The sequence below is a fragment of the Rhineura floridana genome, chromosome 4 (genome assembly GCF_030035675.1).
Source record: "Rhineura floridana isolate rRhiFlo1 chromosome 4, rRhiFlo1.hap2, whole genome shotgun sequence".
NCBI lineage: Eukaryota > Metazoa > Chordata > Lepidosauria > Squamata > Rhineuridae > Rhineura > Rhineura floridana.
Window position 1 is genome coordinate 185,292,792 of NC_084483.1, and position 19,638 is coordinate 185,312,429.

Here is a 19,638-nt window from a genome sequence, read left to right on the forward strand (position 1 = left end):
GGTAGTCTGGTCTCAGTTGAGCTCTGGATCTTTCAGAGCAGGGATAGCCAACCTAGAGCCCTCCACCTGTTTTATTTCATTCATTTATTTATTTATTAGATTTATATCCCGCCCTTCCTCCCAGGAGGAGCCCACTTGTTACTGGACTCCAACCCCCCTCAGCTCCAGCCATCGTGACCAATGGTTGGGGAGGATGGCAATTACAGTTTGACATCTGGAGGGCACCACGTTGGCCATCCTTGTTTCAGAGCCAGTTGCCAACTCAGAGCTGTCCAATGTCCTGAAACGCCAGCCTCTCTCCTACTGATTGGGGGTGGGTCTGCCCACACTCCTGCCCCTCTCTGTTCATGTCCCAAGGGGCTCCCACGTGCAGTCAAGACAAGGCACCCGAGAGTGGCATTCACAACTTCAGTTCTCACAGTGACTAGAAGAATACAAGGAAGAGGAAAATGGGAAAGGTTGGGAAAAGGTGCACCTGACAAGATGTGGTTGGGTGTATAGGAAACCTTTGGAAGTCCCTGGTGAAAAGTAGGGTTTGGAGGACCTTCACGGTCACTCACCACCAAATGGCAATGCTGAGGAGGCAGGGAGATGTGACAGCCAGGAGGAGCAAACGCCAGGTCCGAATCAGATAGGCCATCAGCGCCAAAAGGGTGCAGTTCCCTTCCAATGAGGCACAACACAGTAACAATCAGTCCCATCAATGCACACTCCTAGCTACGGCAAAAGGCAATGACTCGGAATCAACACCAAAGCTACACCTCATGCTTGACATTATAATGGGGCAGAGCCGTTCTACTCCCTCCCTGTGATCAAAGCACTTTCCACACCCCAAATCCATTACGTGATAGTCCCACAAATTTCTTTTCACTGACAACAGGATGATATCCTGGTCACAAGTAATTGTGATTGTGGAGGTGGTGAGATGAGACGTTTGCTATAGCCGGTAAGCTTTGTAGAAAGGATATAGATAAAGATGTAGATATAGATATCTCGAGAGATGTGCGCTCCAGCACAGGAGACGGAAAGCACACAGCCTTTAAAGAATAAAAATTAATGTTAATGTAATAACTCAAGCAGTCTGATTCATTAAGTGCAAGCCATTGCTACAAGGAGGTTGTTATATAATAGGAACAAAGGAAGCTGCCTTACAATCAGACTAGTGGTCCATCTAGCCCAGTATTGTCTATTCTGACCGGCAGCGGCCCTCCAGGGTCTCCAGCAGAGGTCTCTCCCACCACCTGCTATTTGACTTTTTTGAACTGATGATGCCAGGGACTGAACCTGGGACCTTCCGCATACAAAGCAAGTGCTCTGCCACTGAGCTATGCACCCACATGCAACCCCCCCCCCCCCAGATATCCATGATGGCAGCTGGATCCCCAAATTAGGGACTGCTTGAGATGCAGCATCCTCTAATTCTTACCCTATTCAACTTATCACACCATTGGAGCGAAGGAGAGAGAAAATTCCACTGCATCAGGTTGTGCTTTTGACTGGAGAAAAGGAGGAAGCTTTGCTGGGTTCACTACTTTTAAAAAAAAGGCTATATGTGCCATTTCTGTGTTAAAGTTGCCCAGTGATGGAAAACAGTTTCAAAAAGGTCTCTGTGTGCGAAGCGGAGGGAGAGGCGTGTTACTAATGGCAGTGCTATCCAGAGCCCCTTTGTGCTTATCTGGGTTCCCCACATCCAGCCCCAGGGGAGGGGCTGAGGCAGCCTGGGATCCATCAGATGCCAAGATGGCCCCACTGCCCTCATGTGGTGGCACTGAGCCCGATCCAGGCCCAATCACTGTGCCAACTCACCCAGACTGGTGAAACAATCTGCCTGCCTCCTCTCTCTTTTGCCACCTATACCCTAGCCGACATCAAGCCTATTTGATAGCACATAGCTCTCCATTACACCATGGTATGGACATGTGCCACAGTATCAGAGAGAGCCCTCAGGAGTGATTGCATCAATGGCCTTCTGCATCTCACCATTCTACAGCAAGACAACAACTTCAGGCGGATCGCCAGCTCTATCCACCGGAAAATTGCACTGGATGCCCACTAGCTATCGGGCCAATTTCAAGATTTTAGTTTTGGTGTACAAAGCCCTATGCAGCTTGGGACCAGGATACTGAAAGATCATCTTACTCCTTATATACCCAATCGATCAATGCACTCTGCAGGTGAGGGCCATTGTGCACAACATAGAAAGTGAACCTTTGGTGTAGTGGCACCTACCCTTTGGCATTCCCTCCCGTGAAATATTAGACAGGCACCATCTCTGCTGTCTTTTTGGCGCCTACTGAAGCCCTTTCTCTTTCAACAAGCCGTCTAAGTAGAGACGTTATCCCAGTCCGTGTCTGTGTTTGAATTGCTTTTTAAGATGTTTTAAAAGTTGTTTTTTAAAGATGTTTTTAAGATGATTTTTTAAAATATGTTTCTAAAGATGATTTGTTTCAATATGTTTTAAAGTGCTTTTAGTTTTTGTTTGCCGTCCTGGGCTCCTTCTGGGAGGAAGTGTGGGATATAAATTAATTAAATAAATAAACAAACAAACAAATAAAATGCCCCAGAGCATTCAGGAATCCATCAGAATCCTAAGTCTGTGGGGGTGGACTGTCCTAACCTAACCCACACCCCTGCAGGGAGAAAGTGGTACTGTTAGCCCAGTCACCAGGATTGTTTGTATATACAAGAAATGGCAGGGTGAAGTACATGAACACCCAAAAATGTCTCCTGTAGCTTTTGTAGCAGCTTGAGGTCATTAGGGCACCAACAAGAAGATGGCAGAAATTCAGAGCATCCTGGAATACTGCACAGAGCAGTTCATAGCCTCCAAGTGAAGGCCACGGCTTAGTGGCAAAGCATATTGTTGCACGCACCCCAGTCTTTGAGCAGTGCGAGACTTCCAGGGGTGTCAAAGCTTACCCAGGGTTTGGTTTCCTTGGAAAGAAGGTCAGTGGAGACCGTGGTGTCTTATATAGCTTTTATTTACACATAGACACAGTCTCAGGGTAAGATGGAGGGGTTCAGATTCACAGTCTGTTGGATCTTGCTTCCCAAGGCCCATAGCTTTGGGGGTTCCTTCAGACACAGACAGCAAGCAAGCGGCTCTGTCTGTTTTCAGTTCTCAGCCTTTTCTGCAACTAACACTAACAGAGACACACAAACTACTTCAGGGAGAATGGATGGGAGGCCTCTCTCCTAAACGATTTCCTAATGGCCCACATTGCTTTCCTGGCCGATTCTTACACCTATTAATGGGAGCACTTGACAGGCTCATCATCTCACAGACTAGGTTAACCAAGGAACCTAGTCTGACCAATGGAGTGGGTTTCTTTCACTGCAGATCCCAAATCAGAGGCTAGAAAGGGTACCCATCGACATCCATCTTAATCCCCAAATCCCATAACTATATGTTTTGCATGCTGGTTTAACTGGCATTTTGAGTTAAAGGGATCAGGTTGGCTGAGAGGAGTCTTCCCCATGATGTGATTAAACTCTGGAGAGCAGCTGCCAATCAGGGTAGACATTATTGGCCTAGATCATGCTGGACTAATTTCATGCAAGAGGTGGGGGTGGGTGGAAGGAGGTGGCACCAAAAGGGGGGAAGGGGTAGGAGAGAGAGGGGAGAGAAGGGGATGCTGTGCTCCCAACCAGTGCTGGCTCTGGTCCTGCCTTCTGCCAAGATGTGGCCCCTGCCAGATTACCCCTGAGGGAATACAGTCTATGGTAGGAAAAAGGTTCGTGTTAAGGCAGTTTCTGAAGGGCTGAAGGACACCAGGGCTCATTAGCACCACCCACAGTGCCAGTGTACAGATGCTTAACGGTCGTCTGAAATGGAAAGTATTCACCTCTCATTCAGGACCTCTCACCTAATATCAAGGAGATGATGGATATTATTATTATTATTATTATTATTATTATTATTTATTTCATTTCTAAACCACCGATAGCTAATAGCTCTCTGGGCGGCGTACAAAACAAGATTAAAATACAATATTAGAATAAAATCAGTAACAAAAAGCAACAAAATTAAACTAAAACATTAAACATAAAAACATTGAACATTAAAATGCCTGGGAGTATAGCCAAGTCTTAACCTGGCGCCTAAAAGAAAGAACCGTAGGCGCCAGGCGTATCTCCTCCGGTAAGCTGTTCCACAGTTCGGGGGCCACCACAGAAAAGGCCCTAGATCTAGTAACAATCCTCCGGGCATCCTGGTGAGTTGGTACCCGGAGGAGGGCCAAAGATACTGAACGAAGTGAACGGGTAGGTTCATAGTGGGAGAGGCGTTCCACAAGGTATTGCGGTCCCACACCGTGTAAGGCTTTATAGGTCAAAACCAGCACCTTGAATCTGGCTCGGAAACAAATAGGTAGCCAGTGCAAGCGAGCCAGGACAGGTGTTATATGCGCGGACCGATTGGTCCTCGTCAACAACCTGACTGCCGCATTTTGCACTAGCTGAAGTTTCCGAACAGTCTTCAAGGGCAGCCCTACGTAGAGCGCATTACAGTAATCCAGTCTAGAAGTTACCAGAGCGTGAACAACTGAGGCGAGATCATCACTGTCCAGATAGGGGCGTAGTTGGGCTACTAAGCGAAGATGGTAGAACGCATTCCGTGCCACCGAGGCCACTTGAGCCTCAAGCGACAAGGAAGGGTCAAAAAGGACCCCCAAACTACGAACCTGTTCCTTCAAGGGGAGTGTAACCCCATCGAGAACAGGAGAAACATCCACCATCTGGGCAGGGAAAGAGCTCACCAACAGTGTCTCAGTCTTGTCTGGATTGAGTTTCAGTTTATTAGCTCTTATCCAGTCCATTATCGCGGTCAGGCAACGGTTCAGCACATCAACAGCCTCACCTGAAGAAGGTGAAAAGGAGAAGTAGAGCTGTGTGTCATCAGTGTACTGATGGCAACGCACTCCAAAACTCCTGATGACCGCACCCAGAGGCTGCATGTAGATGTTAAAGAGCATAGGGGTCAAAACCGACCCCTGAGGGACTCCACAATGGAGAGTCCAGGGTGTCGAGCAATGTTCCCCAAGCACTACCTTCTGGCGACGATCCGCTAAGTAGGAGCGGAGCCACTGCCAAGCAGTGCCCCCAACTCCCAACTCCGCGAGCCTCCCCAGAAGGATACCATGGTCGATGGTATCAAACACCGCTGAGAGATCAAGGAGAATCAACAGAGTCACACTCCCCCTGTCCCTCTCCCGACAAAGGTCATCATACAGGGCGACCAAGGCTGTTTCAGTGCCAAAACCGGACCTAAAACCGGATTGAGCCCCACCCCACAGAGTGATCTCATGACGATGAACATCAGGTAAGACACTGAAAACGCAGCCGTGGTCCTAAATAACACCGTGACAAGGAAAGAAAGCAGACGTACCCTTCTTTGGCCATATCTGGGGAGTCAAAAGAAGAACACAGCACCCATTTGCCTTCCAGAGGGAACAAAAGCAAAAATGACAGAATTGCCTTGCCAGATGAGACCCAAGTTTTCATATTTCCTCTGTCATTCACACCATCTTTCTCCTAAGTCAAAGGCTGCCAACCTTTTGAGGCCGGTTGACACATTTGGAATTTTGAATGAGTGGCAGCCCTCTACTCACTCCTCTCCCCTTCCCATGGATTATCGCACCCTCCTCCCAACATAGAGGAGGCACACTCACTGCCTTTCCACACAATCTGGGTCAAAATCAGATCCAAGAGAATTAATCTGAGCCCTGAAAAGCATATAGAGGTTGCATATATACCGTACATTTGAAGCACATTATTTCCCCCCAAAGTTCTGGGAACTGTAGTTTACCCCTCATGGAGCTATACTCGCCATTCACCTCTCACAAACTACAGTTCTCAGGATTCTCTGAGGGAAATGATGTGATTTAAATGTATGGTTTGTACGCAGCCTGAGTTGAAACAGGAAGTGAGGAAAAGTGCAACTTTTCTAACTTCCTCCTTCAGCTCTATGTACTTTTCAAGAGAGAAAAAGGCAATCACCCTCACCACCACATGTCCAAAGTGGCAGCGAGTGTTGGTAGTGGGTGCCTCAAAGGTTTCATTTGTGCCAGGGAAATATCTCAAGGACATCATTGTGCCCATGGGCACCACAGTGGTGACCTCTGACCCAAGTGCTTGGAAAGTGGGAGGGGGGATAGTGTAAAGGCCTGCATGTTCCAACAGGCAGAGAGCAAAAGCTCTATTTCAAAGAAGTGAACTCTCTTCTGTGGACTCTTGGTGTGGCTCTTGAGCAAAATACCATGTACCTGCTGCCCTACCTATAAAAATGGGAAAAGTTTTGCAGGGTCATTATTATGAAGGCTTGTAATGATCTATTATCTCCTCTCCACATTGTTCTTATCCCATCTCTGTATACTAGGATTGCCAGGTCGGAACCATCCAAAAACCTGAGAAAATGGGGGCAGGCCCTAGTGACGTCACGGGGCGGGCCCTAGTGACGTCACGGGGCGGGCCCTAGTGACGTCACGGGGCGGGCCCTAGTGACGTCACGGGGCGGGCCCTAGTGACGTCACGGGGCGGGCCCTAGTGATGTCACGGGGCGGGCCCTAGTGACGTCATGAAGCATGATACATTGTATCAACCACTCTTGTGTGCAGCATACCATTCAAAAAAAAATTTCTGATTGGAAATTAAAATAGAAATCTTACCTAAAAGAGGTCCAGCTGAAGTGACAAGGTCATTCCTTCTCACCATCTTAGGGAGTATGGATGGAAAATGGAAATGGAATGCCTTCAAGTCGATCCCAACTTTTGGTGACCCTATGAATAGGGTTTTCATGGTAAGAGGTATTCAGAGGTGGTTTACCATTGCCTTCCTCTGACTTTGGACACATATACTTTGGACACATAATGAGAAGACATGATTCATTAGAAAAGACAATAATACTGGGGAAAACAGAAGGGAGTAGAAAAAGAGGAAGACCAAACAAGAGATGGATTGATTCCATAAAGGAAGCCACAGACCTGAACTTGCAAGATCTGAACAGGGTGGTTTATGACAGATGCTATTGGGGTCGCTGATTCATAGGGTCACCATAAGTTGAAATTGACTTGAAGGCACATTAACAACAACAACTGAATTAAAGATACAAAAAAGGAAAGTGGAAGGTGTTTTATTTTATTTTTTACAGCCTGGAGAAGTGGTAAGAGGTAAAGTCAGGAATGAATGCATTTTTTTAATGAACAAGATAGCATGTTGAACTATCTTGTAAAAATGAACTAAGAGTGCTTGCAGCAGCTATGCTAATGCAGAGTGAGCCAGTTGTTATCTGCATGGTGCTATGAAGTCAGTTGTATGTTAACTGTATGCTCATGCAACAGATGGTATAGCACAGTGGGGAGGAGAGCCTGGCTGGGAGTCCAGAGTCTATGAGTTCAAATCCCCACTCGTGTCTCCTGGATGTCAAGGGCCAGCTAAAGATCACCCCCACAGTGAGTGGCTCAGGGATTATGTGCCCTGCCACCTGTGGGCAAGGTGCATAGTCGCAAGGAGCTGTTTCCCCCAGCTGGCAGTTGCGGACAAGGAAGGGACTGGCTTGTGAAGCTGTGGCAAGCTGAGCAGGCCCTAGCCAGGTGGGGAGTACTAGCCTTAGATGGTAAACCGCCTCTGAATACCGCTTACCATGAAATCCCTATTCATAGGGTAGCCATAAGTCGGAATCGACTTGAAGGCAGTCCATTTCCATTTCCATGCATATAATTAAACAGATGCAGTCAAGTTTTTGGACTTTATTGTGATTGCTGGCCAAGCAGGATAGGGCTCATGGGAGTTTTAGTACAATATCTGGAGGATGCTACTTTGGCTGCCTTTGGGATAATAGATGGCAGCCTTAAGTCTGAAATGGTGTTTGGAATTCTGTAGAGACCAGCCAGTACACATTATGTCATAAGGCCAATTCTTAACTATTTGGCTGTGGCAGTTACCTGAAATTGCTCTTTCGTGGGCTCTCACAAACACCACCAAGCTTTTATTTTAAAACAGACCAGCTTGTTTAAGTACATACAAAGAATAAAAAAGGAAGTCAACTGACAAGAACAAGACACTTTTTTTCTAAGCAAAATTGATCAAAGAAAAAAAGTATGCTTGTGTGTGTGCCTGTGCGTTTGTGTGTAACACACACACACACACACTTACATGTAGCATAGAATCACAGAGCTAGAAGGGGCCTTTTAGTCCTTCTAGTCTAAGCCCCTGCTGGAAGTCCAAAACCCAGAACAAGATCAGGTCTGTTCGCTTAAATTGCCACATTAGAGACTTAATGAGACAACACGAGTCAGTTTAATGGGAACTTTCCCACAACAGGGTGACCATATGCTTAGATCTGATAGACCTGAAGCAGCTGACAATTTAGGGCAGACTTCCCCAGCTTGGTGCCCTCCAGATGTTAGCTGGTGGCAGCTGTATGCCCAAAGATATCTGGAAGGCACCAGGTTGGGGAAGGCTGCTTTGGGGAGATGGGAAATGTGCAGAAAAATGGAACAATGGCACACATTCCTATTTGTTGTCATTTCAATCTCACTCCCACATCCTGTCAAGAAAAGACAATTACATGATGATTCTGTCTGTTTCCAGCAGTGCAATTATCCAGAGGAAGTAGTAAGAAACTGAGGATTAGGGCCAAACTCTCTCTTTCTCTCTCCAGCCTCTCTCTCTTTCTCTCTTTCCAGCATCTCTCTCTTTCTCCAGCATCGCTCTCTTTCTCTCTCTCTCTCTCTCTCTCTCCAGCATCTCTCTCTCTCTCTCTCTCTCTCTCTCTCTCTCTCTCTCTCAGCATCTCTCTCTTTCTCCAGCATCTCTCTCTCCAGCATCTCTTTCTCTCTCTCTCTCTCTCCAGCATCTCTCTCTTTCTCTCTCTCTCTTTCTCTCTCTCTCTTTCTCCAGCATCGCTCTCTTTCTCTCTCTCTCTCTCTCTCTCTCCAGCATCTCTCTCTTTCTCTCTCTCTCTCAGCATCTCTCTCTTTCTCCAGCCTCTCTCTCTTTATCTCTCTTTCTCCAGCATCGCTCTCTTTCTCCAGCATCGCTCTCTCTCTCTCTCTCTCTCTCTCTCCAGCATCGCTCTCTTTCTCCAGCATCTCTCTCTTTCTCCAGCATCTCTCTTTCTCTCTCTCCAGCATCTCTCTCTTTCTCCAGCATCTCTCTCTTTCTCTCTCTCCAGCATCTCTCTCTTTCTCCAGCCTCTCTCTCTTTATCTCTCTTTCTCCAGCATCTCTCTCTTTCTCCAGCCTCTCTCTCTTTCTCTCTCTCTCTCCAGCCTGCTACCCACAGCAGCAGTGGACGCCGGACGGGGCCAGCTCCTTCTTAGCCCCGAGGATGCCCGGCCGCTTCACCCCTCGTGCTGTGGGCGCCGCTGGGCGGCAGCGGCCGTGATGTGCTCCCCAGCCAGGGATGCTGCGGCCGCCGCCGCCGCCACCACTGCCGAGCTCCATCGCAGCCACTCCTGCCCAGCGGCGCCCACAGCAGGAGGGAGAATGACAGCGCCGCGCTCGCCCGACTGGCCTTTTAAGCAGCGCCCGCCTCGCGCGCCCAGGGCCAGCCCCTCGTTGCCGCTCCCGCCCGCCCCTGTCCAAGACAGGCTGCTGCCTGGGAAGACAGAGCCCGGCTCCAGCGGCACCAGCTCTCCCTGCCTCAATGACAAAGGGCGGGAAGGCGGCCAATGAAAAGCCAGAGATCATCCAGTTTAAGCAAAGTATTGCCAGAGGCCGGAGATGGCCCCTTTTTCCCTGAAACTCCGGCCAAAAACCGGAGACCTGGCAACCCTACTGTATACTACATAATTACCAGATTCACAGGTTCACCTTTAACCGGAGCTTAGCTCGAGTCTAAAAGCAAAGCCTAGCAGTTTAATGACAAGGCTGAAATTCCTGTAAGATTGCCTTCTTTGGAAGGAGAACCGTTGTGGTATTGCATTCAGCAGCATCTCTCTCCATTCTTGTCTCTGGTCTCCAGGTGAATTTTTAACAGATGCTACAGCCATACTACCCTGAACACGCCCGATCTTGTCTGATCTCGGAAGCTAAGCGGGGTCAGGCCTGGTTAGTACTTGGATGGGAGACCACCTGGGAATACCGGGTGCTGGAGGCTTAGAGAAAGGCAATGGTAAACCACCTCTGAATACCTCTTGCCATGAAAACCCTATGAATATATCCAGAAAAGATTCATAGGGTCGCCATAAGTCATAATCGACTTGAAGGTACATAACAACAAAAGGGGTGAGGAACGTCAGGCTCAGGAGTCCAATACAACTGTCCAGGCCTTTCTATCCATCCCTTGGAACTCTCGCTAGGTTACACCGCCTCTCCTCAGGCCACACTTGTCACCAGCCTTGCTCTGCACACTCTTTCAATGCTTTCACCTGCCTGGAAGATGTCCTTGAACTGTGATTAGGGATGAGGGAGAAATTCAATCTGGTTTGCATCTAAAGGCGTGTGATGAACTTTGCAAACCAAAACACAGCCAATCCTCCAAAATTCACACTTATCCAAATGTTGCAATGTAGTTCTCCAACCAGCCGATGTTTACAAGAACACATATATTAATAAGGAATATATGAGTTAAAATAGCATACAGAAATACATTATATTAAGGGAAATTGCTTGCAAAAACGTGTACACAAGTCAAAACTGCATACAAAATTGGGATTATTATAAATTTGCACTTAAATGCTGATTAATTTTTATGAGGATCTTTTTTTAAAAAACCACACACAGATCACTGCAGTAATGGGAAGAACTGAATTTAAGACTGGAAAAATGAGAAAGGGCAATAACCGACACTGACAGATCCTGCCATCCCTAATTATGACAATGCCTCTTGCATGCTTGGAGAGATGCGGGTCTAGGTGTAGAAACCTCTCACTTTTGTGTGGCTGGAACATAGCTATAGTACAAATGGAGGCTATGTTCCACACATTGATTTCCCTGCCCACTTTAGCCTCTCGCTCCACCTACTTTTGCCTCTGCCGCTACCCACCACCCAGCCCCCAAAAGGCTCCCCATGACAAAATGCTGCCCTGGAGCTGAAAAACGTTTCCCCACACCTCCTGTAAGCATTAGATGGGAGAATTTGTGCCGCTCATAATCAGTGCTGTCATGGGCACTATCTAATAGGTAGAGGGCTGAGTCCAACTTTGAGGGGGGCTGCCATTGAGTGGGGTCCCCACAAAGCACTGCCTAAAGAGAGCAAGAAGTGGTGTCAAGGGAAAGCAGACGCTACCTGCCCCACCCCTTAGAGGGGTGGATGGGGGGGGAGAGAAGAAATAAACTGTGCAGGTAGAGGCAAAGTGAGGAGAGGGGTGGTGGTCAAGTGGGGGTTCTCGGTCATCACCACCACATGGAGAGAGGGCAGGTAGTGGTGACTGCTCCTGCTCCTCAGAGCAACAGTGGATCAGCAGTCAATAGTAAGCCTTCCTGGGGTGATGTAAGCTCAGGAACTGCTCAAGGGAGCCGCCCTTGAGGGGTGTCCTGCTGTGATACTCCACAGCAGCCAATTCTAAATAGCACCCCAAATTTTAGCATTTCCAGTAACAGAAAAACAAATTACATTTCCCCAGCAGCAATTCATTGTTGTTTGGCTGCTAGGAAAATGTGATATCCCTGAATCAGAAATCTACCTTTGAGGGAAGACATCTGGATCTCAAGCAAAAAATTTATACTTATTGTGCAGTGATCATCTCATTCAGGCCATCATTTATGAGAAGGAGTTCATGCTATGTGTTGAGAGCATAAGGGGCAAAAGGATGTGTTTCCTTGCTGTATTTGAGCATTAATAACTTATCCTACTTTATCTTTCTCAAAACAAGCCAACAGTGACTTCTTGTGGATAAATTAATTCATCACAAGTCATCCAAAGCTGCAGTTTCCATAAGACACAGTATTCTTTTGTGTGTGTGTGTGTGTGTGTGTGTGTGAGAGAGAGAGAGAGAGAGAGAGAGAGAGAGTGAGTGAGTGAGTGAGTGAGTGAGTGAGAGAGGGAGAGGGAGAGGGAGAGGGAGCGAGAGACTTTGTTAAGAAACAGTTATTATCACAAAGAATCTGAGAACCAAGTAGATATCCCCAGGTCTGTGAAGAACTATTTTATTTGCTTAATTATTATTCCATTTATATCCCACCTTTCCTCCAAGTAGACCAAGGTAGCATACATGATTCTCCTCGCTGTGCGAGGTAGGTTAGGCTGGGAGACTATGACTAGTCCAAGGTCACCCAGCAAGCTTCATGGCTGAGTGGGGATTTGAACCCTGAACTCCCAGGCCCTAGTCTAACATTCAAACCACTACACCACACTGGCTCTCATTGTTAGAAGCAGAGGTGTGGAACCTTTGGCCCCTTGGATATTGCTGAACTACAACTCCCATCAGCCCCAGTAAGCATGTCCAATGGCCAGGAATGATAGGAGTTGTAGTTCAGCAACATCTAGACAGACAAAGGTTCCCCAGCCCTGATTAGAAATCACATGTATAATTTCATGCACTGGTATGCCAAAACCATTGTTGCTTGTGTTCTACACAAACTTCTTCTTCTTCTTCTTCTTTTTTTGCTTGGCCCGCTGTTGTCTCTGGATATACAGGATTTTAAAAAAATAGTACAAAATCCTACAAAACCCATAAATAAAGACAATGGTCAAAGGAGTGTGCACCTCTCAGGCAACAATGCCTCCCTCTTCCATAATTACATAAGAGCCTTGCTGGATAAGTCCTATCTTATCCAGCATCCTGTTTCCCACAGTGACCATCCCACAAGCAGAACATAAGTGCAGTCGCCCTCTCTGACAGTCTCTCCCCATGTAACTGGTATTCAGAAGCATGCTGCCTCTGATTCTGGAGGTAGTATCTAGCAATCTTGACTAGTAGCCTTCAATACTGCCCTTCAGTTATTGCTGGTGGGGGACTATTAACTGGCTCTAATCAGTTTCAGCTCATTATTCAGTCCACACTGTACAGTGAACCACAGTAAAAATTCACTAATAGGCAAAAAACTTGCAGTTTAATAACATACTTGTAGCCAACAGATATTTCTATCAAACTTTAAAAAGCAGGGAAATTTGGGCAGCCATAGTGAATGCACCAGGGGACCAGGAGACCTGACCTCCTCTCTGAGATATTGGACTGCCCTACACATTTGTAAAAACACAAACACAATTTGGGTTGATCTTTCACAGTCCAATCTACTTCCTGTGTAGCTTGTTTGGTAACATGTGCCTCTGAGTATATGGTGAGGGGTAGCAACACCTGCCATCTCCAAAGATGGAGAATTATATTTTTGTATGTTTGTTGGTGTTCTTCTTTCTTTGCTTTTCTGTGTTACTACTGTAACTTTCTACAGAGAATCTAACCTAGAAAATTATATTTCTTTCATTATTCATCCTAGAAATCTGTGTCAAATTTATTTTTATTCATTTTAAAGCCTTTTTATAGGTCAGTGACATATGATAGTGAAGACAGCTCTTTGTGTTTCAAACTGGAGGTTATGTTCAGTTTCTATTTTGGGCTCATTAACAGTTGAATCTGAAACTGTAGCTTGATGTAAAATCAGACTGATTACAATACATTGCTAGTTAAGCAATGGCTCTAGCTGTTGGAAAAAACAGATGCATGTTTTCAGCCTGCTATGCTTATACTCCACTTAAGGAAAGGTGGACATGGTCAATTAAAAACATAGAACACACCTAGAAATTTTCTAGAATATATTTCACTTCCCACTGTTTTATCTTGTGCAAACTAAGACACTCCTCATGTCCATTGGAGACTATTCTGGAGAATAGTCAGTGCCATTATTGAACAATGAATAACAGGGAAGGAGGAGGGGAGGACAAATTTGATCATGTGCATGCTTTTTGAGTTCAGTGGGATGTACTCCTGCACAATCATGCTTAGGATAGCTAAAACTAACCTGGGAGAGAGGTGGGAGGAAGGGTAGGGGGAGGAAGGAAGAGGGAGGGGGAGAGAAGGAAATTGGGTGGGTGGGCACTGGGCAGAGAGAAAGCCCCTCTCTTTTCCAAAAGGAAAATATTGTGAACAGTATCATTGTTTTTCAGGTTTTCCCCATCTTTTTATTCTACAGCAGGCACTTATAGTCTTCCACCCAAATTTAAACCAAAGCTATCACTGGCCACATACACACCAGACCTTATTTTACTTTAGACAGTCATGGCTTCTCCCAAAGAATCCTGGGAAATGTAGTTTGTGAAGTGTGCTGAGAGTTGCTAGGAGACACCCTTTTCACCTCACAGAGCTACAATCCCCAGAAGAGGTGCTGACTGTTAAACCACTCTGGCCACTGGAGATCTGTCAGGGGAATAGGAGTCTCGTAATATCTCTCAGCACCATTCACAAACTACACTTCCCAGGATTCTTTGGGGGAAGCCTTTTATTTCTAAGAAATAAATGCCTGGTGTGGGTGTGGCCCCCATTAGCCAAGCCAAACAGCTGTGACTCTGGCTTTTAGAACACTGACAGTTGGTTATTACTGAGTGTGCCTGACGTTATATTAGGCTTCAATGTTAAATTTCTTAAATTAATTAAAAATCAGCCATACATTTTTTAACTTTTAAACTGCAGAAGATGAAGGTCAGAGTATGGGGCAAGGTCTTACAGGTACTCTGTGAACATGGCTGATTTTTAATTAATTTCAACAAATTATGAGACAGAAAAAAGTCCAACAGGGGTCTGGATTCTTTTTCCTCTTGTTTTACAGATTGAACTCTAGATTCTCTCTGAGTGTTTTGTGGATCGCCATGAAAACTTAGAGGGTGGTTAAACAAGCGTTTCTGAGTTCAGGACTATAAGTTTTAAACAGTTTTGTTTTGAAATGTGCTTATGGGAAGCAGCAGAATGGCATGGGCATATTTTCAATTTAACTTTGCAGAATGCAAAAAAAATCCATGCTGGCTATATAATCAATGTGTATTTATTTTTAACACAGTAAAAATAAAGTGCATTGACTTTTACTTCCTCCACCCCCCACCCCTTAAGATGGCAATCAGGACCTAATCTAGAGCTTCCAAGGTTCCATCCAGCATCAATGCATCAGCAAACTTGTACATATGAGGTTTGCAGGATTTGCTCCTTGCCTGTGCCTACAGATGAGGCTGGACCACCGCCACCACCAGCGGCAGAAACAGAGGCATCCTCATTGAAATGGGTGGCCGCTGATTGGAGAGCAGCGGCCTAATCATATTTTTCAAAACTGTATTTTCCTTTAATAAATAATAATAATAAATTTAATTTCTTCGTCGCCTATCTGGCCAATGGCCACTCTAGGCGACTTACAAAATTGTTAAAATACATTTGATAAAATACAGTAATACAATATAAAAACAACACATCTGCAGCAACAATATTAAAACTGGGCAGGAGGCATTTCAGTTATAACAATTAACCCTCCCCTTTGTCAGAGTCCCGCCTTGTTGGTGGAAAGGTGAACTGGAATAGTGCCTTGACCAGCAACTGTGGTAGTGTCTGGACTCAATATGAGTATGGATCCTCCATCCCATCCACTGAGAGCTCATTCACCCCATCCCTTGGCACAAGCTTCAAAGACTGAAGGAGAGTTGGCTTAACAGAGGGAGGTGAGACAACAAGGGAATAGCTTTCTTTGGAGGAGAAATCTGAGAGTCAGGTTAGTGGGTATGGGAAAAAATAATTGAAGGGAATATTAACTTTGTGTGGGATTGGCACAGGAAATTAATCAGGAGGGGAGGAAACTGGAAGGGAAATAAATCTGCAAAGAGAAAAAAAATCCTTCAGTTGTGGGGTAGAGGAGTACAGGGTCTGATTGTTGCAATAGAACTTGCGTCCGCAATATGCGCACCAGGGCACCCCCAGGTACCCCCACTGGTGCCCCCTCAACCCTCATTGAGGTGGGTTTTGGATTATGGGAGGAAGTGTTTAGTAGAAGATATTGCCTTTATGGGGGATTGGGGGAAGGTGTTGCCTGTGGTTATCATACATTGTTACAGTTTGAAAATTCATACATTGTCTTTGTTATGTCTTTGATATCTATGTAGATCAGGATCTACCGGCAAACCTCTACGTGATTTGCAGCAGATCAGCAAATATTCTGACTCCCATCTCTTTAACCACAGCTACAATGAAATTTCTCCCCGCCCCAAATCTAAATTAGGCTGCCGAGAAGAAGAAAGCCAGGAATGGACTTTTACTTGAAAAGGACTGTGAAAAGCCAATTCCCTGGTTGCGCATGTGCCCAGAGGCAACCTTTTCATTCTAGGAATTACATGGCTTCCCGGTCGCCCCCTCCTCCCCACCTCACCCCGGCATCTGGCTCCTGTAGATCCCACTGGTTGGAAATCTGCCGGCCTCTGGGATAAAGGATAGAAATCAATACTCACCTGTCAGACAAGAAGCCAAAAAGACAGACCCCAGAGTAACACCTATGAAGAAGAATGTAGCAGTTATTTGGTTCAAGCCTTTCTTCTCACACACCAGATCCCACTGGAAGGACAGAACCAATTAACGCAAGGCAGATGGAGACAGCCTAGCTAGGGAAAACTCCAGCTGCCCTCTAGCCCAAACCTATGGCACCCTGCCTACAATAGTGTAGTGGCAAATTCAGAAGTGCAGGGTCCCTTCATAAGAGTCACACCATGCCCCTGTCACAGCCATGCCTCCTTTCCCTCATCTCCCTATCATCTCCCGAGTCCACACTCCACTGCAACAGATGTCCCAAGGAGCCAATCAGCATGAAAGAGGAGGCTGTGTGTTAGCTACTGAGAAGACTCTTCTCAGTGGCTGATTCACCACCTTTCACTCTGATTGGCTCCAATCAGCATGAAAGGACAAGGACTCTTCGCAGTGGCTGACATGCTCCCTTTTCATAGTAATTGGTTCATACATAGGGAGCTGGCTAGGACCCTGCACCAAAAAAAGTAACAGGTCTACGACCCCCTGCGACCTGGATGACTACACCTCTGCCTACATAGTCCTTTTGCAAGCTCTGTTCTCCAAAATGGATCATGCCCTTCTGAAAGGAGACAGCCCTTTTTTCAAATGGGCTGTAGAAGGCAGATGCAGGCCTCCACAATTTGGGACACAAATTGAGGGGGAGTAGCATAAACAGCTTATCTCCTGTCAAATCATTTAACACCCGTCCCCACAGCATGATTTTATTTTATTTTATTTAAGAAGATCTATATACTACTTAAATGTGAAGACATCTAAGTGGTTTACAAAAAACTTTAAAACTATCAATAAAACAGTTAAAATGAATAATTAAAAACATATTTAAAACAATTAAAGCAGCTACTAACTAAAAAGATTAAAACAGATCAACATCTATGTATCTGGATAGGCTTGCCTGAACAAAAATGTTTTAAGCAGGTGCCAAAAGGAATAAAGTGAAGGCACTTGCCTGATGTCAAGAGGCAGGGAGTTCTAGAAATAGGTGCTGCCACACTAAAAAAAAAACAATTTCTTACAAGTGCAGAATGAGTATTATGTGGCATCTGTAATAGTAACTGTTCCCTCTGAAGTGGGCACATGTGGGGTACGGCAGCCCCACAAGTAAATTGGTCCCAAGCTGTTACAGGCTTTATAGTAACCTTGAATTTGGCCAGGTAACAAATTGGCAACCAGTGCAGATCTCTGCGCAGAGGTGTTATATGCTGACAGGGTCTCACACCTGTCAGCAATCTGACTGCAGCATTCTGCACTAACTGCAGTTTCTGGGTCAAGTGCAAGGGAAGCCCCACATATAGGGTTGCCAAGTCCATGACCTGAGACTGATCCTGTATCTTTAGGAGAAGAGAAGGTCAGCCAAGTGCAGGTGTTCTTGCAACTCTGTAATGGGAAAAACCACAAGGTGGAATTCTCCCTCCCTCCTGCACAACTTTTAAAGATACAGAAGACCTCTTGGAGGCTGGGTCTGGCAACCAAGAGGTCTTCTGTATCTTTAAAAGTTGTGCAGGGGGAAGGCAGAATTCCACCTTGTGGTTTTTCCCATTACGGTGTTGCAAAAACACCTGCACTGGGCTGACTTTCTCTTCTCCTGAAGATACAGGTTCAGTCTCTGGCCTGAACCTGGCAACCCTACCTGGTGAAGAGGACTGCAGTCCATGAAAAAAAGGTAAAGGTGTCCCCAAAGCTTATGCCATAATAAACTGTTGAGCATTAAAGTGCCAAAAGACTCTGTGTTGTGACTAACCCAGTTAACCTTCAAGAAAATGTCCTTTGGCACACTCGGTTTGATAAAGCTTTGGGGCTAAACCAAAAGGGTGCAAGAGAAACACACTGGTCATTCTAATGAGGGAATCAGACTGTGGAATAGTGTTCTTGAAACTGTGAAATGCATTATATACACATGATAGATTATTATTGAGGAGTGAGCTTTTGCAGACGGCAGGCTACAGCCAGGGCTGAAAGTAAATAATAAAATTCTTCATCCAGGCAGTCAAAATTCTACACCAGAAGACTCTTAAATCTGCACTCTGCAGAAGGCATGCAAACTGAATGTGTTTGTATATTTGTTTCATATATATCTTCATCCTTCCTCTAAGGAGCTCAGGGTGGTGTACAGAGTCTTCCCCTTTCCCATTTTATCCTCATAATACCCCTGTAAGTGCAAGGGTTAGGCTGGGAGTGTGTGCAGCTGGCCTGAGAGCTTCATCGCTGAGTGACATTTGAACCCTGGTCTTTTAGCTTCTATTTTCAGCCATCTAAGGGCCATACCAGTGCTCAAATCTGCACAATTTGTATATTAATAATTTGCATAATTTATTTGGGGTTTGCTTGAGATGGAGAGGGACCAGGACCATATTCAGGACACTCAATCCCTCACCCCCAACCTCTTGGTTCAGCCGTTTCTCTGGTTTCAGAGATTTCAATAGGCGTTCTCCATACAAAACAGGACTGAGCTCCTGTGCCTTTAACAGTCATGTAGAAGAGGGAATTTTCAGGAGGAAGAATTTGCAAGACAAGTTACAACTGCTGAAATTCCCTCTGCTTGCACAAAAGGGGTAGGAGCCCAGTCCTTTTTTTCTTTTCTTTTCTTTTTTTAACTATTAAAGGGACAAGATCCCAGTCTCTCTCTCTCTCTCTCTCTCTCTCTCTCTCTCTCTCTCTCTCTTTACTATTAAATATGCAGGAGTCCTATCCTCTTTTCTTTCTTTCTTTCTTTTTTACTATTAAAGGTGCAAGAACCCCATTCTCTTTTCCTTTTCTTTAACTATTAAAAAAAGAGCCCTATCCTCTTTTTTCTTGGCTAGTCTCACTGTCATAGAAATACATCAAATGTTTACCTCAGTGGCCGTAGATACATACTGTGATGGATCATAGACCCAGCCCTGCTGGCAGCTCTGGACAGACGAGGTGTTGTCCAGCTCCCAGGAAGAATTTACCAGCAGCTGAAACTGTGGCCTAGAAAACATCTTACAAGGGCTTGGTGTCCCATCAGGCTCTCTTGGGAGGCTGATGTGGAAGATCTCATCTTGGCTGAGATCTGAAATGCCAGGAAAGGCTGGAATGGCACAGTGGTGGGACGGAGAGGCTGAGATGAAATTGTGGAGCAGGAAGTGCATGGGAATGATCACCCTGGGGAGGCAAAGCATCAAGACGAGCAGAATCTGGTATTTCCCAAACCCATCCACCTCCCAGAGGAGCTCCTCAAACCTCAT

General features: G+C 45.8%; 1 non-coding gene and 1 pseudogene across 1 annotated transcript; one reads left to right on the plus strand and one right to left on the minus strand.

Annotated features, from left to right (window-relative positions):
* Positions 1-19,638, minus strand: part of LOC133384215 (solute carrier family 22 member 7-like) — a 31,007-nt pseudogene extending 11,369 nt beyond the window's left edge.
* On the plus strand, positions 9,980-10,098 carry LOC133384763 (5S ribosomal RNA). The gene has a single exon (XR_009762692.1). It is a non-coding gene; the product is annotated as a 5S ribosomal RNA (ribosomal RNA).